Source organism: Aquarana catesbeiana, linkage group LG03, assembly GCF_042186555.1.
Source record: "Aquarana catesbeiana isolate 2022-GZ linkage group LG03, ASM4218655v1, whole genome shotgun sequence".
Classification (NCBI taxonomy): Eukaryota; Metazoa; Chordata; class Amphibia; order Anura; family Ranidae; genus Aquarana; species Aquarana catesbeiana.
This window is the reverse complement of record NC_133326.1, coordinates 378,583,198-378,606,997: the sequence shown is the minus strand read 5'-3', so window position 1 is coordinate 378,606,997 and position 23,800 is coordinate 378,583,198. Positions and strand designations below refer to the sequence as shown.

At 45.1% G+C, this 23,800-nt stretch overlaps 1 protein-coding gene across 3 annotated transcripts in view; it reads right to left on the bottom strand.

The window, feature by feature from the left end:
• The window catches only part of AFF4 (ALF transcription elongation factor 4), a 235,251-nt gene extending 218,848 nt beyond the window's left edge, over nucleotides 1-16,403 (bottom strand). The window contains exon 1 of one of the 3 annotated variants that reach the window (XM_073620658.1): nucleotides 15,625-16,403. The gene's annotated coding sequence lies outside the window, so the exon portion shown is untranslated. The remainder of the gene's footprint in view (nucleotides 1-15,624) is intronic. The other 2 variants (XM_073620659.1, XM_073620657.1) reach the window with 2 other exon arrangements.
• Nucleotides 16,404-23,800: the final 7,397 nt, after the last annotated feature.

Genomic DNA, 23,800 nt, shown 5'->3' with positions numbered 1-23,800 from the left:
CAAGTTGCGGGAAAGAGACAAATTTTTTTTTTTTTTTTTTTTTTTTTGCACAAAGTTGTCACTAAATGATATATTGCTCAAACATGCCATGGGAATATGTGAAATTACACCCCAAAATACATTCTGCTGCTTCTCCTGAGTACGGGGATACCATATGTGTGAGACTTTTTGGGAGCCTAGCCGTGTACGGGACCCCGAAAACCAAGCACCGCCTTCAGGCTTTCTAAGGGGCGTGAATTTTTGATTTCACTCTTCACTGCCTATCACAGTTTCGGAGGCCATGGAATGCCCAGGTGGCACAAAACCCCCCCAAATGACCCCATTTTGGAAAGTAGACACCCCAAGCTATTTGCTGAGAGGTATAGTGAGTATTTTGCAGACCTCACTTTTTGTCACAAAGTTTTGAAATTTGAAAAAAGAAAAAAAAAAAAAGTTTTTTCTTGTCTTTCTTCATTTTCAAAAACAAATGAGAGCTGCAAAATACTCACCATGCCTCTCAGCAAATAGCTTGGGGTGTCTACTTTCCAAAATGGGGTCATTTGGGGGGGGTTTGTGCCACCTGGGCATTCCATGGCCTCCGAAACGGTGTTAGGCAGTGAAGAGTAAAATCAAAAATTCACGCCCTTAAAAACGCTGAAGGCGGTGATTGGTTTTCGGGGCCCCGTACGCGGCTAGGCTCCCAAAAAGTCCCACACATGTGGTATCCCCATACTCAGGAGAAGCAGCTAAATGTATTTTGGGGTGCAATTCCACATAGGCCCATGGCCTGTGTGAGCAATATATCATTTAGTGACAACTTTGTGCAAAAAAAAAAAAAAAAAAAAAAAAGTGTCACTTTCCCGCAACTTGTGTCAAAATATAAAATATTCCATGGACTCAATATGCCTCTCAGCAAATAGCTTGGGGTGTCTACTTTCCAAAATGGGGTCATTTGGGGGGGGGTTGTGCCACCTGGGCATTCCATGGCCTCCGAAACTGTGATAGGCAGTGAAGAGTGAAATCAAAAAGTTACACCCTTAGAAATCCTGAAGGCGGTGATTGGTTTTCGGGGTCCCATACGCGGCTAGGCTCCCAAAAAGTCCCACACATGTGGTATCCCCGTACTCAGGAGAAGTAGCTGAATATATTTTGGGGTGCAATTCCACATAGGCCCATGGCCTGTGTGAGCAATATATCATTTAGTGACAACTTTTTGTAAATATTTTTTTTTTTTTTTTTTTTGTCATTATTCAATCACTTGGGACAAAAAAAATAAATATTCAATGGGTTCAACATGCCTATCAGCAATTTCCTTGGGGTGTCTACTTTCCAAAATGGGGTCATTTGGGGGGGTTTTGTACTGCCCTGCCATTTTAGCACCTCAAGAAATGACATAGGCAGTCATAAACTAAAAGCTGTGTAAATTCCAGAAAATGTACCCTAGTTTGTAGACGCTATAACTTTTGCGCAAACCAATAAATATACGCTTATTGACATTTTTTTTACCAAAGACATGTGGCCGAATACATTTTGGCCTAAATGTATGACTAAAATTGAGTTTATTGGATTTTTTTTATGACAAAAAGTAGAAAATATCATTTTTTTTCAAAATTTTCGGTCTTTTTCCGTTTATAGCGCAAAAAATAAAAACTGCAGAAGTGATCAAATACCATCAAAAGAAAGCTCTATTTGTGGGAAGAAAAGGACGCAAATTTCGTTTGGGTACAGCATTGCATAACCGCGCAATTAGCAGTTAAAGCGACGCAGTGCCAAATTGGAAAAAGACCTCTGGTCCTTAGGCAGCATAATGGTCCGGGGCTCAAGTGGTTAAAAGTAAGCAGCTACATTATTTTTGAGGCTAGAACTCCTCCTTAAAATCTTATTTTTTTCTAGAAAAATACTTAGAACCCCCAAGCTATATATATATATATATATATATATATATATATATATATATATATACACACACACACACACACATACATACATACATATACATATATATATATATATATATATATATATATATATATATATATATATATATATATATATATATATATTTATATTTTTAGCAGAGACACTAGAGAAATAAATGGCGGTCATTGCAATATTTAATCTCACACTATTTGCACAGCGATCTTTCAAACGCAATTTTTTTAAGGGAAAATACACTTTATTGAAAAAAAAAAAAAAAAACAAACAGTAAAGTTAGCCTAATTTGTTATACTGAGTAGATACCCAACATGTCACACTTTAAAATTGCACACGTTCGTGGAACAGCGACAAACTACGGTACTTAAAAATCTCCATAGGCGACGCTTTAAAAATTTTTTTTACAGGTTACCTGTTTAGAGCTACAGAAGAGTTCTTGGGCTAGAATCGTTGCTCTCGCTCTAACTTTCGCTGCAATAGCTCACATGAGTGGTTTGAATGCGGTTTACACATGTGGGCGCGATGTACGTATGCGTTTGCTTCTGCATGCGAGCAAGTGGTGATGCTTTAAATTATTTGATTTTTTTAATGTTAAATTTTTATTCTTTCCCTTAAAAAAAACTTTTTTTTTTTGCCCACTTTTTTTCCTATTGCAAGTCCTCTTTTTGGAGAGATCTGGGGTCTATAAGTCCCCACATACCTCCTCTAGGCAGGAAGGACTGAGATAAAAAAAAAAAAAAAAAACACAACAACAACACACAAACACGATCTAAAGCCTCGTACACACGATCAGATTGTTGGCCAACAAAGCGTCAGACTTTTGTCCGAAGGGCGCGTGCCAAACACTAATGTAGCGACGTATTACGAGGGATTTCAACTCTTGAGCGCCACCCTTTGGGCACCTTCTGCTAATGTCGTGTTTGGTGAGCATTCATTCTGAGCATGCGTATTTGTACTTTCAACTTTTGTGTGACGGACTTGTGTACAGACGATAGGAAAATCTGACAACAGACTTGTCCGCCGAAAACCTTACTAGCCTGCCATCCAACATTTGTTGGCAGAAAGTTGGACAACAACTGTCTGACGGAGCGCAATAACGGTCGGATTTTAGGCCAACAGTCTGTCATCACACAATTCCCTGCCGAAAATCCGATCGAGCGTACGAGGCTTAAGCCTTTCCATCAGAGTACACGGCAGTAGTTACAACTTCCAGGCCGTGACGTCATAAGGTCGCACCCAGGCCTCCGAAGATCATATAGACTGCCGGGGACCATCTAGTCACCGATATTCTCTATGGTGAACTTCTGCCACCAGCGGATTCCTTCCCCGGCTCGCAGATCGCATGGGCAAGCAGGTAGAAGCACCGGAGGGTGGCGGTAGGGCGTCGCCTCCTGCCGCCTGTAAAAAACGATCAAGCGGCTGAACTGCTGCTATGATTGTTCTTACGGTGCAGGGAATCGCCGGCTGCAGGCATCACTCAGATATCCCCACTCAAAGTTCAGGATGTCATATAATAAATAATTTTCCAGAAAAAAAAAAATGTTGAAAATGTTTTTTTCTTTTTTTAAAGCAAAGGACCTAGAGAATAAAATGGTGGTTGTCATTTTTTTCTGTCAAGCAAATTTTTAGGAAAAAATACACTTTAGCCACTTGCCGCCCGCAATATAGCAGAATGATTTCAATATGTGATCGGCCGTGTCCAATCACAGCTGATCACGAAGTAAATAGGAAGAGCCGGTGATCGGCTTTTCCTCACTCGAGTCTGACAGATGTGAGTAGAGGAGAGCTGTTCTGCTGCTCTCCTGACGGGGGGTCTGTGCTGATTGTTCATCAGCACAGCCCCCCCTCGGATACCGCCCAGGACCACCATTATGCCGCCCAGGACCACCTGGATGGCCATCCACACTAGATCACCAGGTGTGCCCCCCCTAGACCCCCAGGAAAATAACAATCTGTGCCCAGGCAGCTGCCAATCAGTGCCCACACACAATGCCTACCACTGCCAGTGCCAGCAGGGATGCCTATCAGTGCCTCAATGCCCATCAGTGCCACACATAAGAACCCATCTTTGCAGCCTTTCGGTGCCCAGTGTCCCCTATCAGTGCCACCCATGAGTGCCCATCAGTGCCGCCTATCAATGCCCATCAGTGCCCGCTCATTGGTGCCGCTTTATCAGTGCCGCTTTATCAGTGAAAGAGAAAACTTACTTGTTTACATAAGTTTATAACAGAAACAAAAGCAAAACTTTTATTTTTTTTCAAAATTTTCGGTCTTTGTATTTGTTTAGCAAAAAATAAAAACCGTGATCAAATGCCACCAAAAGAAAGCTCTATTTGTGGGAACAAAATGATAAAAATTTAGTTTGGGTACAGTGATGGATGACCGCGCAATTGTCATTCAAACTGCGACAACACTGAAAGCTGAAAATTGGTCTGGGCAGGAAGGTGTATAAGTGCCCTGTATTGAAGTGGTTAATGAATTTAGTGCAAATAAAAACAATATAATACCCAATTTTGGTAAAATATAAAAGGATGATGTTACTCCAAATAAATAGATACCAAAATGTCATGCTTTAAAATTGCGCATGCCTGTGGAACGCAACAAAATTACGGTACATTAAATTATCTATAGGCAACTCTTTAAAAGCCTTTAGCTTCTAAACTGATGTTCCCAAAAATGAAATATATCGCAGCTTAACAATTCTTAGGTGCGGTGGCTGCATTCAGAGGGTTGGGACAAACCATTTATCAATGACAATGGTCAACATTTGTTTATATAAAAGTTAGACCCCACAAGGAAAAAAAAAAAAAAAAAAGTTGTTTCTGTAGCTTCTGCGGTGGAGTGGAGACACTGTAAGACAGGATTGTGTTGCTTTATTATCACCTGCTGAAAATAAAGCTTAAAAAACAAAAACACAAAAACAAAAAGCAGCTACCACATTAAGGCCTTGCTTACACCAGTATGCAGTAGAGCTGCACGATTCTGGCTAAAATGAGCATCGCAATGCGCTGACCCTGCAATTTTTTTTCTGCCTGTAAACCCCATGTGTGTGGACACATAGGCTAAAATAGAGGGGTGTTAAGAGGCAGAAAAAAAAAAAAAAATCATAACATCCTAGAGGCTAGGTTCACACCTATGTAAGTTACGGTTGAGTTTTCTGGGTGCGTTTTGCAGGAGAAACCAGAAAAAAAAGGATCAAAAACCGCAAGTACTGCATTATTGATGCGTTTCTGCTGCATTTCGATTGAAGTCTGTAAAACCAAAAACGCAAGGAAAAAAAGTCTCTGACCCCTTCCAAAAAAATGCAATGGTGGAAAATGCACAGATGTGAACATCACTCATAGGAAACCTTGTTAAATGGACAGTAGTGTTTTTCTGCAAAGCTGAAAACACACTGAAAACGCATAGGTGTGAACCAGGCCTGCAAGTGGCATTTTTGACACATAAAACTGGAGTATGCAAAATCTAGTGCAACTGTGCATGGTAGCCAATCAGCTTCTATTTTAGATTCCTTTAGATTGCAAGCAACACGAGTATGGTCCTGTCCCTTCTGTATTGAAGGGTATTGTAATTGTACTGCCCCCCTCTACATTGTAAAGCACTGCACAAACTGTTGGCCCTATATAAATCCTGTATAATAAAAATATCAGACTGTTCAATAAAGCTTTGACAAAAAAAAAAAAAAAAAAAAAAAAAAGGAACAGTTTAGGATATATTCACATTTGATGCAGCTGGTGACATCACTGGTGCAGGAGCACTGAAGGTTCAGCATACGGTGCCGGACCCTCAGTGTACCGTGCCGAAACCAAGGGCTCCCGTACACATGCGCGAGAGTGACGACATTGCAGCTCCGGCCACTCACACAGCCGGAGTTCGCAAACTCGGAAGGAAGACCTGGGAAAGATGGAAGCCCTGTGAGCGGTAACAGCATGCCACTCATTCTAAGGCATGGGTGCGCAACTTGTGATCCTCCAGCTGCTATGGCACTACAAGTCCCATGAGGCATTGCAAGGTTGACCGTTACAAGCATGACTCCTAAAGGCTGAGGCATGATGGGACTTGTAGTTCCACAACAGCTGAAGGGCCACAGGTTGAGCACCCATGTTCTAAGGCAGGGATCCTCAAGCTACGGCCTTCCAGCTGTTGCAGAACTACACATCCCATGAGGCATTGTAAAACTCTGACATTCACAGACATGACTAGGTATGATGGGAATTGCAGTTCCTGAACACCTGGAGGGCCGCAGTTTGAAGACCCCTGTTCTAAGGTAAGTATTTCATAATGCAATGCATACTAGCACATTATGCAATTGTCTTACAGGGGAAAGTTTTTTTCTTTTTTACTGCAGCGGTTTACAACTGCTTTAAAAGATAATTGCAGATATTTTATTCTTAATAAAACTTGTTTTTTTCTTTCCATGTTGGCCAATTTCAATAAGGGTAGATGACTTTCCCTTTACTTTCTGGAACTCTGTGTTGATCTTGTGAACGTGTGTAGAGATGGTAAAAAATAAATATTGCGCTTACACACATAAGATAGAAGCTGCGACTAAAAAGTAGTAAACCGTAAATCATATAAAATCAAAAAAAGTCGCGCTGGAGTGAGGGTAACATTAAAAAGTATCAAAAGAAATAAAAAAGTGAGTAATAATTACTGGATGAATAAAATAAAATAAAATTGTGTGGATCAATGCGATTGAGCGCTAAAAATTAAACAAGCAAAAGTGCAAATGACAATTGATTAATGGTACGCAGATATTGATAGCTGTGTCCAAAAAATAATCAACAATATGCAACACAATAACTCACAAATGAAATCTCAAATGTCAGAAATAATAATAGTGTGACAAATCTATAGAAAGTAAAAAATAATGTGTAGAAAATTAAAACCAAAAAGAGTCCATAACTTTAGAAAAGAATAATGATTACAGTCCTTTCATGCCAGATGACATGCATGAAACAGAATTAATCTCCAAGTGCTCTGTGAGTAATGACACAAAAAACTTGTTGTGATGATGTTAGAGTGCGCAGAAAAACCACCACCTCCTGATAAAAATGCTGCCTCTTACCAGATGGAATGGTCTCTTAATTACAGGAGACCTAAAAAGCGAGTGGCTGCAACCCCAGCCAGGGATCTTTAAACAGGCACTTAGCGTCCAATTCCAGGGGCTCTCTCCAGCTCACGTCAATATAGATGCAAATATCCCCATGTAAAAAACAAAGTGCTCCACATAGTGTAAAACCAACGTTTTATTAGATAAAAAAAGCAGAAGTTGCACTTACAAGACCATTGAAGTTATAAGCGTGAATACAAATGCCGGCCGGCTCCAAGGTACCCGTGTCTTCCGGGTATGTGAATAGCGGTGTTTGTCGGGAGGGGGAGCTACGTCCCGATATGGGATATGGGGATATTTGCATCTATATTGACGTGAGCTGGAGAGAGCCCCTGGAATTGGACGCTAAGTGCCTGTTTAAAGATCCCTGGCTGGGGTTGCAGCCACTCGCTTTTTAGGTCTCCTGTAATTAAGAGACCATTCCATCTGGTAAGAGGCAGCATTTTTATCAGGAGGTGGTGGTTTTTCTGCGCACTCTAACATCATCACAACAAGTTTTTTGTGTCATTACTCACAGAGCACTTGGAGATTAATTCTGTTTCATGCATGTCATCTGGCATGAAAGGACTGTAATCATTATTCTTTTCTAAAGTTATGGACTCTTTTTGGTTTTAATTTTCTACACATTATTTTTTACTTTCTATAGATTTGTCACACTATTATTATTTCTGACATTTGAGATTTCATTTGTGAGTTATTGTGTTGCATATTGTTGATTATTTTTTGGACACAGCTATCAATATCTGCGTACCATTAATCAATTGTCATTTGCACTTTTGCTTGTTTAATTTTTAGCGCTCAATCGCATTGATCCACACAATTTTATTTTATTTTATTCATCCAGTAATTATTACTCACTTTTTTATTTCTTTTGATACTTTTTAATGTTACCCTCACTCCAGCGCGACTTTTTTTGATTTTATTTTATGTGTGTAGAGATGGGCAGCTCTGTACGCAGATTGTTTGTGTCCAGGCCTGCTCATCTGTCCCTAAGGCCCCTTTCACACTGGGGAAAAAAAGCGACTGAGAAAATGCTTCCTCTGGCCTGCAGCAGGACTTGAATGGATTTAAAGCATTTTTTTACACAAACTTTTTTTTTTTCGGGTTTGGATGGCATAGGGAACGGTAAGACCCCCCGACAAGTTTTTAGTGCCGTCTGTCTCTGATTTGGGCACATTCAACACTTTACCATGATGATCACCACCAAAACAAAGTGAGGGGAAATCCAAAATGTTAGAGCTGTCCGCAGAACAGGAGGTAAGGGGACATCTTCTAACAGAGACACTTGTTTCAGGGACAATACTCTAAAAGGAGAATTCCCCTTACTTTGGAAGATTTCCTCTATTTTCTTGTTGCATGTCTGAAACAGGAAGTTAAAAAGGAAATTTCCCCAATAGCACACAAACCGCAAAAAAATAAACTGTCAGGGAATTTAGCCCTTTTCTAGTATACCCAAAACCAATAAAGTGGTTTTTAGACATATATACACACACACATATTGTTGTTGTGCATGGGGAAATGTCAAGAGTTTACTTTTGCAGAATTGTAAAGTCACTGAAAGATCTATTTTAACCCTCTTACTGTCAGGTATTTACCTTATACGGACTTGACAGCCGGGGGGGGTTTACACACATTCCCGGTGGCTGCAACCACAAGGATTTTGTGTATATCTGACAAGGAGACTCCTGCCTGTCAGATGGAAGCAGTCACTCAAACCAGCACTACACCTCCTCCATAGCGCTAAACTGATGACCCATAGGGGACTTGTAAAGCATTGCCTATAGAAAATATAGGGTATTGAAGATTGTTACCATTTCACAGGCGCATGCACATTCTGGCTCGGTTCACACTGGGGCGACTTGGGATCCGACTTGTACGCCCTCAAGTCGCCCCAAGTCGCTCCAGAAATAGTTTCAATGGGAGTTAACACTAGCGTCTTAATAGACACTACTGAAGTCGCTCCGACTTCAGAGCGTACTCCCTGTACTACTTTGATCCGACTTTGATCCGACTTCAGCCTATTGACTATCACTGAAGTCGGATCGCCGTCTCGCATGATCCGACTTCGGCATGCGACTTGTGCTCAGATGATCTTGAGAGGAACTCCGCGCCAAATTTTAAATAAAAATCCGGCATGGGTTCCCCCTCCAGGGGCATACCAGGCCCTTGGGTCTGGTATGGACCTTGAGGAGAACCCCCTACGCCGAAAAAACGGCGTGGGGGGTCCCCCCCCCCCAATCCATACCAGACCCTTATCCGAGCACGCAGCCCGGCCGGACAGGAATGGGGGTGGGGACGAGCGAGCCCCCCCCCCTCCTGAACCGTACCAGGCCGCATGCCCTCAACATGGGGGGTTTGGTGCCTTGGGGGAGGGGGGCGCGCTGCGGCCCCCCCCCCACCCCAAAGCACCTTGTCCCCATGTTGATGAGGACAAGGGCCTCTTCCCGACAACCCTGGCCGTTGGTTGTCGGGGTCTGCGGGCGGGGGGCTTATCGGAATCTGGGAGCCCCCTTTAATAAGGGGGCCCCCAGATCCCGGCCCCCCACCCTATGTGAATAGGTATGGGGTACATGGTACCCCTACCCATTCACCTAGGGAAAAAGCGTCAATAAAAAACACAGTACACAGGTATTTAAAATAATTTATTAGGCAGCTCCGGGATCTTCTTCCCACTTTGGGGGTCTCTCCGGCGTCTTCTCCCGCTGTCCGCATCTTCTGCCGGCTCCACCGCTATCTTCTGGCGCTCTTTTGCCAGCGGTGGTCCGGACCTCTGGATCATCTTCTTCCCTCTTCTCTTCCAGAGATGTTGACACGACGCTCTCCCCAGCCAGAATGGTTTCTGTGCGCTCTGCAAGGGACTTATATAGGCGGTGACCCCCGCCCCCTTATGCCGTCACAGTCCCTGGGCATGCTGGGTCTGTGACGTTTTAGGAGGCGTGGTCACCGGGTGATGACCACGCCCCCTTATGACGGCACAGCCCCAGCATGCCCTGGGACAGTGACCTCATAAGGGGGCGGGGTCACCGCCTATATAAGTCCATTGCGGAGCGTTCAGAGACCATTCCAGCTGGAGAGAGCGTCGTGTCAACATCTCTGGAAGAAAAGAAGAAGGCAGAAGTCCGGACCACCGCTAGCAATTGAGCTGCAGAAGATAGCGGAGGAGCCGGCAGAAGATGCGGACACCGGGAGGAGACGGCGGAGAGACCCCCGAAGTCGGAAGAGGACCCCCGAAGTCGGAAGAAGATCCCGGAGCTGCCTAATAAATTATTTTAAAAACCTGTGTACTGTTTGTTTTATTGACGCTTTTTTTCCCTAGGTGAATGGGTAGGGGTACCATGTACCCCATACTCATTCACATAGGGTGGGGGGCCGGGATCTGGGGGCCCCCTTATTAAAGGGGGCTCCCAGATTCCGATAAGCCCCCCGCCCGCAGACCCCGACAACCAACGGCCAGGGTTGTCGGGAAGAGGCCCTTGTCCTCATCAACATGGGGACACTGCGCCCCCCATGCCCCAAAGCACCCCCTATGTTGAGGGCATGCGGCCTGGTACGGTGGGGGGGGGCCGCCAGCGAAGTCGCCCGTCATGGAGGCGACTTGAAGTCGCCTCGTAATTTGCCGAAGTCGTGCCAAAGTCGCGCTGAAGCCGCGTTGAAGTCGCGGTACAAAGTCGCGTTAAAGTCGTGTTGCCCATGTGTAAACCGACCCTCTAGGTTTTGAAATATTTGGTATCTGTTTACTCAGTGCAACCTCATCTCTTATATTTTACCAAAAAATTGGGTAATTTATTGCACTTGTGTGGCTTAACAATATAACTTACCTTTGTGGTAATATCGTGTAACATAAAAGATTGGAACTGCCATTACTTTATTCTCTAGGGTGTCTGCTTTCAGAAAATATATAATGTTTGGGGGTTTTATGCAATTTTCAGGCCTAAAAATTTTTTTAAAAGGTGTGCAAAAAATGTCTCTGGAAGCAAGAGAGTAATGCCCTGTACACACGACTGGTTTTGCCGTCGGAATAAACTCTGAAGGTTTTTCTGACAGAATTCCGCTCAAGCTGTCTTGCATACACACGGTCACACCAAAGTTCGACCGTCCAGAATGAGGTGACGTACAACACTTACGATGGGACTAGAAAAAGGAAGTTCAATAGCCAGTAGCTTCCGTCTCGTACTTGATTCTGAGCATGCGTATTTTTTTGCACGTCGGAATTGCATACACACGAACGGAATTTCCGATAGAAACGTTTTCCGTTGGAAAAATTAAGAACATGCTCTCAAACTTTTGCTGGCGGAAATTCGGCCAGCAAAAGTCCGATGGAGCATACACGGTCGCATTTTCCAACCAAAAGCTCTCATCGGTCTTTTGCTGGCCGAAACACCGATCGTTTGTACGGGGCATTACAGGATCAATCCAGACAGCTGAAAAATATATAGGTGGTAGCAGCTGGGAAGTCAATGAAATATTAAATAATCCTCAATTTTTTTTAAATCCTTGACGACTATGGTAACATTTCAAGAACTGCGCATCTGTGCAGTCGTTACAAGAGAGATTGCCATCTTCTTGTTTTATTCTTTATGTGACAGAGAATGAAACCATCTCTCCTTTGGCAGCAAGACACCACAGCACTGGGGGAGAAAGCTATGAAAGTCCAGTTTGCACAACAGAAGGTGAAAGTCCACCTTTGCAGATACCACCTACAAGCACCTCTGAAGTATAATGTATTGGTTCAGCCAGAGGGCTCCCCAACAACTGCAAGAATCTGCTTTTCAGTGGCCAACCGCAAGCATCAACCAGTTAATGCTAAAATCAAACATTTTTGTTAAGGTATCACTGAGACTCGCTGCCAGTTGCTGAGAAACAGCAACGCTTTAAAAGCTGCCTATGTGAAACGTTCCCACTTTCATGAGAAAGGAAAAATAGTCTATGTAAACATTTCTACAGTACTTAAAATCAAACTCAAACAGTGTCTTATGAATGTGTGTGTAGCAAACAATCCAGTGATCTACAAATGACATATTCCAAAAAGAAATCAAGTTCCTAGTTCAGAAAATAAACAAATGTGTCTGTTGATGGAAAACGTGTATTGCTGACAGACACTTTTTGAATCCACCTACAAGACTGTTATCCACAAATCTATAAGCAGGTATGATAGCAACAGCATCATCTCTTTACTCCTATGTCTCCATCCTAGCATCCCCCATCAGTGATGCCACAGACATGCTCGCTGGCCTGAAGTTTAGGAACAAAGCCATGACGTCAATTACTGGAGATTCAGCCCATCACAGCACACACTGAGCCCTGAAAAGACGCTATTTTCTTCCAAGACTGCCCAAAAACAAAGCAGCAGACAAGGGTAAACAAACAGAGCTTTAAAAAAATAAATACATAATAATAATTTAAAAAAAAAAAAAAAGGAGACGGAAAGGGGAAAGACTGAAATGAGAAAGATGTTTATTTCCTATCAAGCCTCTGTCTGTATACTGCTACTTGTCATCACAAAGGAATCATTTGAAGCAGACAGGCTGCATTACCGGTGAGGTCTGCAGGCCCGCTCAGTACAAATCTGTGAAAGGATCAACACCAACAGCAGGGTTCCTACTTAAAAAAACAAAAACAAAAAGAGCTTTTTAAACAGGGAGGATGTCACACCTAAAAATGTCTCCATGCAGCCCCCCCCCCCCCCCCCCCCCGTTACTGGAATCAGGAAACCACGTTTAAACGATGAATTCACAACCAATAACCACAAAGGGACTGCCCGGGCCACGGTCAAAAGCAAAGTGTCTGTCTAACCTCCCCCCTTCAGCTTGACACACATTTCATGTCAGCACTGAGACCGTTATAAATAGGGGCTGGGGGAGGGACACACACATTACATATCCTGATGGGGCTAGCCAGGCACTGGAAATCCCATCAACTACACATTAGCAGGTTTTGAAAGTAGGCATCGCCGTGTGTATTCCCCGTACTATTCAATTAATGCTTTAACTACCCAAACAGATGGATTCCTTGCCATCGGGGAATGACAACAAATCAAAACGCTCTGGCTGGAAATGATAACTCCCTGCGAGATTCATCTGCAGGAAAATAATTGAAAAAAAAAATTGAATCCCAATGACAAAGGAAGAAAAAAAAAAAACAATCAGATGAAAGCACAAGTCTGGAGAAACTGACAGCCGCCGTAAAAAGAGTAGAACCGATTTATCAAGTGTCCCAATTCACAAAGCTAAATAGGAATCTTTAAACCTCACTGGCCCCATCTGAACATAGTTGTCATTTATGTTAAAGCCATATTAAGCCTAAAACCAAAAATGTAATATATTGCAGCTTACTAAAAAAATTAGATGTGGTGGCTGCATTAGTTTTCTTTTTTTAGACTTTCCCGATGTTTTCCCCTGGTGATCTCTGGCCAGTAACACGCCTCCTGTATTAGTAAGACACACCTTTGGAGGAATACGCACTGGAGGCACAGCAGACAGCAACATTGTCATTCTGGGGGGAGGGAAGTTTTGGGTGTACCATCAAATTTAGATACTCTAACAAATTGAAGCCAAATTCAGCTAAGGCCCCTTTAACACTGGCAGAGTCTGCTAGTGGATCCGCTTGCTCGGCAGGGAATCTCTCCGCTGAGCAGGCGGATAACAGGTCCATGTCCACTCCTCTGATGCAGAGCGGACACAGCCCTCTGTCCTCTATGAGTTGTCGGATGGAAACTGACTCCCTGTTCATTTACACCGGATCCTCATCCGTCTGTTTTTAGCAAATAGGTTTGGTTCAGATGTTGTTGGGCGTCAACAGACATGTCCATTGACATCCGCCGCTCCATAGAGAACAATGGATGGTTGGATCGGTTCCGCATTAAAAACCTCACAGGCGGACCAGATCGATTGGTCCATCCGTGTGAAAGGGGCCTAACATTTTATAAGCAGATATAGCCTAGGTTCATACTGATGCGGGTTTGAAATCATGCGAGTTCAGCTGAACTTGCACAATTCCAACTTCAGGAGCGATTTCAGAGACATCTGTGTGGGTTCCTGCACAGATGTCTATTGAAATCGCCCCCGAAGTCGCCAAGAGTAGTGCAGGAACTACTTTTGGGAATCGATGTAGCATCTTACCGATGCGAACGGTGCCATTTCCGGCAATAAGCGGCAATTTGACGTGTCAAAACGGCCCGATGTGAACGTGGGCATAGAATCTTTTTTTTTTTTTTTCCTTTCAGGATAAGGGCTGGTTCATACCAAGAATCACACTTTAAGACCCCTTTCACACTGGGGTGCTTTGCAAGCAGCAAAATAGCGCCTGCAAAGTGCCCTGAAAGAGCTGCTCCTGTCACTCCAATGGAGCGGTGCGCTGGCAGGATGCTAAAAAAAAAAAAAAAAAAAGTCCTGCTAGCAAAATCTTTGGAGCGGTGAAGGAGCGGTGTGTATACCACTCCTGCCCATTGAAATCAATTGGCAGTGCGGCTATACCGCCAGCAGCGCTTTGCAGGTGGTTTTAACCCTTTCTCGGCCGCTAGCGGGGGGTAAAAGCGCCCCGATAGCGGCCGAATAGCGCAGCGAAATTGACGTTAAAGCGCTGCTAAAAATAGCGGCGCTTTACCCCGACGCACCCACCGCCCAGCGTGAAAGGGGCCTTACACACAATACAGTCTGAGGCCTTTCTTTTTGAATGGGTTGAATTGCACTGGACCACACCAAAAGTAATGCATACAACCTGATACAGGTAAGCACGCATTTGGGGCGTCGTTAACTTAACACTGACATTTGCTGAGGATTGGAAATGCACATGGAACCCGGGTTTCCTGCACTGTGTTCTGGTGTGAACGGGGCACTTAAGGTTTTATAGGAATAACTAAAAGCTGATCATTGTAAGCACTCCTGTCAGCAGTAAAGGGTTTGTTGCAACACTAACTGCTATATGCGGATGCTTACAATGATCAGCTTTTAGTTATTCCTAAAAAACCTTAAGTGCCCGTTCACACCAGAACACAGTGCAGGAAACCCGGACAGCTTCAACCGTTGAAATACAACAGACTTACTGGCTGGATCACCAGGTGAAATTAAAGGAAGGCCTATAAAAGAAAACTAATGCAACCATCACATCTAAGGATATTAGATTTTTGGTTTCGGTTTAATACCGCCTTAAGTATCCCTATCCTGGGGTGTAAGCTCAGGGGGAATTAAACTGATGTCTGAAATGTGAACTGCTTGTATTGCCCCACAGTGATTCAAAGTGTGAGCCCCCATTTTCTAGGGCAGGCATGAATGTGATTGGCTGACGTGGGGTAACCCAGTGCTGGTGGCAGACGCTGGAGGCCCTCTATATTCTCCTGGCTGATTGTGGAGTGTAAACAAAGCTTCCTGTAATCCGGGGATGTCTGCGCCCCCCCCAATCACACATCATCATCCCTCCCTGCCTGGTGACAACACATGTGTTAATGGGAGAGATGATGAGGAAGAGAGGGACCCCCTGCTGAGGGGTGATCGGGTCAGTAACAGCCATGGAGGAGGGGCAGGTGATCCTGGAAGCTAGCACTCCCTGTATACTTGTGTGATGGCGCAGACACACGGACACAGTCCAGGCCATCTCTTTACCTTCAGCTCCACCTCCTGTCTGTGAGAGGCCTCCGGCCCGGGCGCTGCCACAGCAGCCAAGTCTTCTCCCTCCCCCACCGGGCGGTACGGGGGATTCGAGCCCAGTGTGTCTCCTCTCAGCACCTCCGCCGCGCTTCCAATGTCCTCCCCACGGCCAGTCTCCTCATTATTCGCCCGCCGTGTGTCTCCCCCTTCTCGGTGATACAACAGCCCGTGTCTCCGTAGCTCTCCCGGTGTTTCTCCTCTCTCCCGGTCTCGGTGTCTCTCAGCTAGTGTTGGGAGGGGCTCCCCTCCAGTCACGTGACGTACCACAAGGAGGCGCTTCCCAGGCCTTCTCTGGGCCTAGGCGCGAGCCGGTTAGTCAGAGTGAGAGGGCGCATGCGTACGACGGAACTAGCTCAACAGAACGCGTGTTTTGTCAAATTCTCCAACCCGTCAAAAACTCAAACTACGTCATTTCCGGAGGGAGGGTTTTTTTTTTTTTGTTTGTTTTTTTTTTTTTTTTTTTTTACGCGTTCGCTGTGTTGCCCATGCGCGTGCGCGCACCCGAAAGCCCGTCAGATGGTCACGTAAAAGCCATCAAATACTTCAACTGCAAGTGCCGCAGGGCGCCTGCGCGCCTTTAGATGTTCGCGCCTGCGTACCACAGACTAAAATAAACCCATCACATACTAACTGCAATCGCCGCAGCGCGCCTGTGCGGGAAGACTGACAGACCGGTCAAAGGTCACTGGAACGTCGTGTCGCCTGCTAGAAGTCTGGTGGCCATATTATTGATTGAACTCCCTTGCGAGCTTCAGCAATTTTACAATTCCACATCCTAACATACATCGGAGTGATTGTGAAGCAAACATCACACGAGGAAGACATTGTTTCAATTTTAGTGTCATAACATGAATATAAAGAGATTGGTGTGCCATCTAGTGGAATATGTGGGCATTGCATTTAAGTGTTGTATAATGTGCTTGTAAACCTCAGTCTGGAAATATGAACAAAGCATATCCCCGAGTCTACAGCGTGTACTTGTCTCAATTCTGCCTACTGCTTCGGAGTCACTTCTGACAAGTCATCTTGACATCAAGAGAAAAAAGCTGACGGGAGGGTTCACCAGCACAAAATGGTGGTGGTGGGGTGTCCCTGTGTGCCTTCACTTCAATCAGCTTTCAGAGTTCTTCCCCACTGAGATCTGGAGAGTGCAACTTCAGCTCCCCACTCATTGCTGGAGGTTTGGAAAAGCTTTAGAGTCTGGACTTAGAGAAGAGTGAGGGGGATGCCGATAAACATATACAACTTATGGAGGAGGATTTGTTTAATCTCAGTGTATGACCCTAGGCCGGTCACTTTACTGGGTATGTGTGAGGATTTACAACCACTTTAGTATGGCTACAGTGTGGTACTATAGTTCTGGGAGGGCCTCTATAGACTACCTCCCAGAATGATGCACTTACAGGCTGAGGCTGCTGTCATCTGAAATCATCGTTAAAGCAGCAGTCCACCTTAGAAGTGAGTATGCTCTACTTGCACAGTTAACAGTTTGTGTATGTTTCACTTTTTGACTTTACTTTAGCTTCTTCTAAGAGATGCAGCAATTTTGAGTGGGTACTGTGGAGCCTGTACTGCAGTTCACCAGCACAGCTTGACATGTCACCTCACTCCCAGTGACATTATGAGACTTCTCCCTAACACATAGAGATCATCTCTTCACATGTTCCTGAGCTTCTCTATTCCCAAGGGCTCTCTCTAACTCCTCTTTTGTGACACCCCTGCCTACATTTTTTTTATAGTTTTTACATTACTGTTAGCATCAGTCCTCAATTTAAAGTACACCTAACACCACTTTTTATTCAATAAAAAAATACGCTTTCTGCCACCCACATGCCCAGCGTCCAAATTCCAGCTTGACCAAATTGCTGGCTTTACAACTCCTGCCTTTCCTTCTGGTTTATTCTGCACCCTTCCGTGAATAGGAGAGGCCGAAAAGGGGGCCCCCTCAGTGATGCATTTCAAATTTTTTTTTAATCCTCGGCACCAATGGTTGTCAGCTTCCACATCCCCTCGGCAGTGTCTGCATCATATAGTGGAAGATTAGGGGAGAAAACAGACATGGAGAGCTTTCCAGTAGACGATCCACTGAGTCATGAGAATAGACCACTGGCCAGAACTTTCCCAGTATGCAAATGAGCTGCTGGACTGCTCTGCATCCAGCGTGCTTCCCGAACAGGCATTCAGTGCTGCTGGAGGTTTTGTGACAGATAAAAGGGCGCATCTGTCCACAGACTCCATTGACTGGCTGACATTTGTAAAATTGAATCAGTTCTGGATTCGAAGCAGCTATCAAGTCCCTGATGCAGATGTCGCTGATTAAGTGTTAATAGTATCTTGAGTCTCTGCAAGGCTGTCTAGGCTGCCTAGCTTTGTGGGTGTTGATTTTATCTTGAAGTAATTCTTTGGTATAGGTTTCATGGGCACAATTAACACCCAAGACCATTTTTTCCGCACCTGTTTGATAGTTGCATCAAATTTCTGTTTTTTACAACAAGGCCAATTCATGCTTTCATCAAGAGTACCTCTAGAAGGTTACGGGATGAAGGCACCACCAACACCCAGAGACCAATTTTTCTGCAACTGTGTGACATGGGCATCACATTTCAATTTTTTACAGCAACACAAATTCTTGCTTTCATCAAGAATACCTCTAGAAGATTACGAGGTAAAGGCACGACCAACACCCAAAGATCAATTTTTCCGCAACTGTTTGACCGGGGCATCAAATTTCACATTTTTACAGCAAGGCCAATTCATGCTTTCATCAAGAGTACCTCTAGAAGGTTACGGGGTAAAGGCACCACCAACACCCAATTTTTCCGCACCGGTTACTTCTATCCAAAGTCTGCAAAAGAGACACCAGACTTTATCTAAAAAAAGTTGCTAATCTTGGCCTGAGTGTACTATAATTTGGTTTCTTCACATAAGGCTTGCTCACTGTGGTGTAAAAACGTGTTATTTCCATCCAAATGAGTATGTGAGGGTCACCGGCGCATATATAACTTAATAAAATAAATAAATGTGAATCCAAATTTGGTTGCTGCAGTCAAAAAAAATCACCAATAATAAGTGATAGAAAATAAAATTTGAAAATACTATTGACTGCGCCACCCTACTTGTCATGAAGATCCTGCCAGTAATCGGCGATCCAGACGCACGGGAACTCGGCCACGGGTTCCACTGCGCGTGCGTGTGCGTTTACGGGTGCTGTCACGCACGGGCACGCGCGCACGCACTCCCGCTGGTGCCAGGCGGGCTATTTAAACCGGCCTGTCACACTCAATCCCCGCTGTCTGCTCTACAGCATTCCGTGTGCCTTAACCTGATCTGACCTGTGTACTCTGTTATCTGACCCGGCTTCCTTTTAGACCATCCTGCTATCCGCCTGCACCAGACCCTCTTGGCTTGCCTGACCATCCTCCTGTGTAATCCCTGGTACCTCTGCTGCTCGACCGATACCAACCACCGGCTTGTTTGACCATCCCTCTGGCTAATACCAGTATCCAGTCTGTTTACCTGCTGCTTGTTCCTGGTTCCAGTCCAGCGTTCCAGGCTACTACCTGCTGCTTTGTTCCTGGTTCCAGTCCAGTGTTCCAGTCTTCTACCTTCTACTTGTTCCTGGTTCCAGTCCAGTGTTCCCGTCTACTACCTGCTGCTTGTTCCTGGTTCCAGCCCAGCGTTCCAGGCTACTACCTGCTGCTTTATTCCTGGTTCCAGTCCAGCGTTCCAGTCTACTACCTGCTGCTTGTTCCTGGTTCCAGTCCAGCTCTTCAGTCCTGCTTACTTACCTGCTGTGGTTCCTGGTCCTCTCTGCATTCCAGTCTCCAGTCTCCTCTTCAGCTTCAGGTCCCAGAGGGTGCCAACACTCCTGAACTTCCGGTGACTGTTGATCCTGCCAGGCACCCATACCACTCCTCACTCCTGGGCCCTCTGTCTCCATTCCAGGGGAACGGGAGTGGGAGCTGTAAGGGAGGTCTTTCTCTGCACTTCAGGCTCAAAACCTACCAGGTACGTGACAGTAGCAGACAGCCATGTCTGAGCCTGAGCAGGGAACGTCTCCCATGGAGGAACTTTGTGCACACCTGGCAGGATTGACTGAAGCAGTCAAGAATCTGCAGCAAGGATACACCAAGCTGGAGGAACGAGTGCTAACTTTGTCTAATCCCATTGGGGTCCAGGGAGTTCCTTCTGCTCCTGCTCCTTCAGTCGGCCTTCCTCAACGGTGGTGATGCTCCCTCCAGAACCCAAGGTTCCGACGCCTGAACGTTTCTCCGGGAATCGCCATAAATTCAGGGCCTTCCGCAACTCCTGTAAATTGTTCTTTGCTCTTCAGCCACGTACCTTTTCCCTGGAGGCTACCAAGGTGGGCTACGTAATTTCTCTGCTTTCTGGTGACCCCCAAACCTGGGCCCATCGCCTCTTGGAGCAAAAGGACGTATCCCTGACCAATCTCTCCACCTTCTTTGACGCATTGGGTCAGTTGTACGATGACCCCCAGCTGTCCGTGACTGCAGAGGCGGCTCTGCACACCCTTCAACAGGGTCGCAGGGCAGCAGAGGACTATGTGGCTGAATTCAGAAGGTGGAGTGCGGACACAAATTGGAATGATGCAGCTCTCCGCTATCAGTTTCGGATGGGACTCTCTGACTCTCTGAAGGATGAATTGGCCAGGGTGGGTACACCACAGACTTTAAATGCCTTGATCGATCTAGCCATCCAGATCGATCGACGCCTAAGAGAACGTAGGACTGAGAGAGCTATGGGATCTTCTTGTCCAACTTGGGTTACCCCTAAAGTTCTTCATCATACGTCACCAACACCACCTACCTCCACGTTTAACCTACCTGAGCCAATGCAATTAGGGGTCCTGCAGCCTTCTTTTACCCAGGAGGAACGACAACATCGTCGAATGAATAATTTGTGCCTGTATTGCGGTAAACCTGGGCACTATGTCAGGAACTGTCCCCTTAAACTCTGTAAGTGCCTATCCCTGTCCACTGACTATGTTATACCTCTGGCTAAGAATACTACTCACCTTGCTCTTTCTATCCTGTTACAGCTTCCAGAAGAGACTCTGCAAATAACCGCCATTATTGACTCTGGAGCTTGCAGTTGTTTCATGGATTCTCTTTTTGCTACCCAACACCAGATACCTTTGTTGCCTAAGGCCCATGGACTTTCCATCCATCTAGCTGATGGAACCGCCATTAAATCTGGACCTGTTACCCAAGAGACTGTTCCACTACCCGTCTCCATCTCCAATTCCCATCAAGAACTGCTACGCCTGGATATCGTCGCCTCGCCCCTGTTTCCCATAATCCTCGGCATGCCATGGTTACAGGCTCACAATCCTGACATTAATTGGATCACAGGTGAAGTTACCTTTTCTTCTTCATATTGCCAACAGCCTTGCAGAATTCAGTACGCTCAGGAGAACCCTACCTTGCTCTGCCTAGATACAGATCCTAGTCTACACCTCTCCATCCCTTCTGCCTATCACGATTTCTTAGACATATTCAGCAAGCAGGGGGCAGAGGTCTTACCCCCTCACCGGGCCTATGACTGTCCTATCGAATTACTTCCCGGTGCTGAGATTCCTTTTGGAAGAATCTTCCCTTTGAAGTAGAACAAGGGGCTTTAAAGGAATATATTGATGAGAACCTAAAGAAGGGCTTCATTCATCCATCCACATCTCCAGCAGGTGCAGGCATCTTCTTTGTACAGAAGAAAGATAAGACCCTCAGACCATGTGTAGATTACCGCAAACTAAATAAAATCACTGTAAAAAAACGTTATCCTCTTCCTCTGGTACCAGAGTTGTTCCAAAGACTTGGGACGGCTACCATATTCACTAAGCTTGATCTCCGCGGAGCCTACAATTTAGTTCGTATTAGGGACGGAGACGAATGGAAGAGCGCCTTTCGTACCCGTTAGGGACATTTTGAGTACCTAGTAATGCCTTTCGGTCTGTTCAATGCCCCTGCTACATTTCAGTACTTCATCAATGATGTGTTACGAGACTTTCTAGATCTGTTTGTTATCGTCTATTTAGACGACATATTAATTTTTTCTTGTTCCCTTGAATCCCACCGCAGGCACGTCAGAAGTGTGTTGGGCCGGCTTCGACAACACGGCCTATATGCAAAAGCTGAGAAGTGTGAATTTGAACAGGAAAGTATACCATTTTTGGGGTTAATCATTTCCAGTAGAGGCATTAAGATGAACCCTCAAAAGGTCGCTGCAGTTTTAGATTGGCCAGTCCCGACAGACAGGAAGGGAATTCAGCGATTCGTTGGATTCGCTAATTTTTACCGTAAATTTATTAAGGGGTTCTCAGCCATCATCACACCCATCACACAGCTAACTAAACAAGGTACACGCTTCCACTGGTCTGCTGAAGCCCAAAAGGCTTTTAAGACTCTCAAGGGCCTTTTTACTTCCGCCTCCGTGCTAAAGCATCCAGATTCCTCTCTGCCATTCGTACTAGAGGTGGACGCATCTGAAATTGCAGTAGGGGCAGTGTTGTCCCAAAGACAGGGAACTAAGGCCCTGTTATATCCTGTGGCCTTCTTCTCTCGTAAATTGTCCACGGCAGAGAGAAATTATGATGTAGGTGACAGAGAGTTGTTGGCAATCAAATCAGCGTTGGAGGAGTGGCGCTATCTGCTGGAGGGTGCCGCTCATCCAGTCTTAATTTTTACAGATCTTAAGAACCTGGAGTATTTGAGATCTGCAAAAAGGTTGAAGCCACGTCAGGCCAGGTGGGCTCTCTTTTTCTCCAGGTTCTCCTTTCATGTCACTTACCGCCCTGGCTCCAAAAACACCAAACCTGATGCCCTATCCAGGATGTTTCACAAGTCCCAAGAGGTTTCCCCTCCGGACACCATTCTGTCCCCGGGGAATTTCCTTTTGCTTCAGGGAAACCTGCTTTCCCAGATTAAGCAGGCTTCCACGGAATTGGGATCTTCCATTAGGTCAGAACTCCAAGTTAAGGATGGGTTACTGTGGCACGAGAATAGATCTTTATACCTGAAACACTACGAGTTTCAGTACTAGAACTCTGTCATGATCATGCATTGGCTGGGCATTTTGGCGTGGCTAAGACCACTGATCTGGTACAGCGTACCTTCTGGTGGCCTCAATTACGCGCAGATTGTAGGAAATTTGTTGAGTCCTGTACCACCTGTATCAGGAACAAGGGGCACAGAACCAAGGCATGGGGATTGCTAAAACCATTGCCTGTCCCAGATAGGCCTTGGAAAATGCTTTCTATAGACTTTATTGTAGAATTACTTCCGGCTGGGGGCTTCACCTCAATTTTTGTCATGGTGGATCGGTTGTCGAAGATGGCCCACTTTGTCCCAATAAAGGGCACTCCTTCAGCTACAGAAATGGCACAGGCATTCATTAAAGAAGTCATCAGGCTCCATGGGGTACCAGTTAATATCATTTCAGATCGGGGGGTACAGTTTACCTCCCGATTCCGGAGGTCTCTGTGCAAAACACTGAACATTGAGCTCTCATTTTCATCTGCTTATCATCCCCAGACTAATGGGCAAACAGAGAGAACAAACCAGACTCTTGAACAATATTTACGCTGTTTTTCTTCTTTTGCCCAAGATGATTGGATTTTTGTTCTCCCATTGGCTGAATTCGCCTACAACAATTCTATTCATTCCACTATCAAACAAACTCCATTTTTTGCGAATTATGGTTTCCACCCTTCATTTTTGCCTAATTCTCTTCCAGAGTGTACAGTACCCGCAGTTCAGGAGAAGTTGGACTTCTTTACTTCCAACAACCAAGTTTTACAGGAGACCATGACCAGGACCCAGGAATATAATAAAGCAATCTTCGATAAGAAGAGGCGAGGTGAGCTGTTACTTACACCCGGGGACCAGGTATGGTTATCTACAGTAAATCTCAGGATGGCTTGCCCTTCAAAGAAATTGGGTCCCAAGTTTCTTGGACCATTTCCTGTCAAGCGGAGAATTAATGAGGTGGCATACGAACTTGAACTCCCGGATTCACTAAAAGTGCATCCAGTATTTCATGTGTCCCTGCTCAGACCCTCTATTTCTAATCCATTTCCAGGCCGGAGTACGGATCCTCCTGATCCAATTTTGGTAGA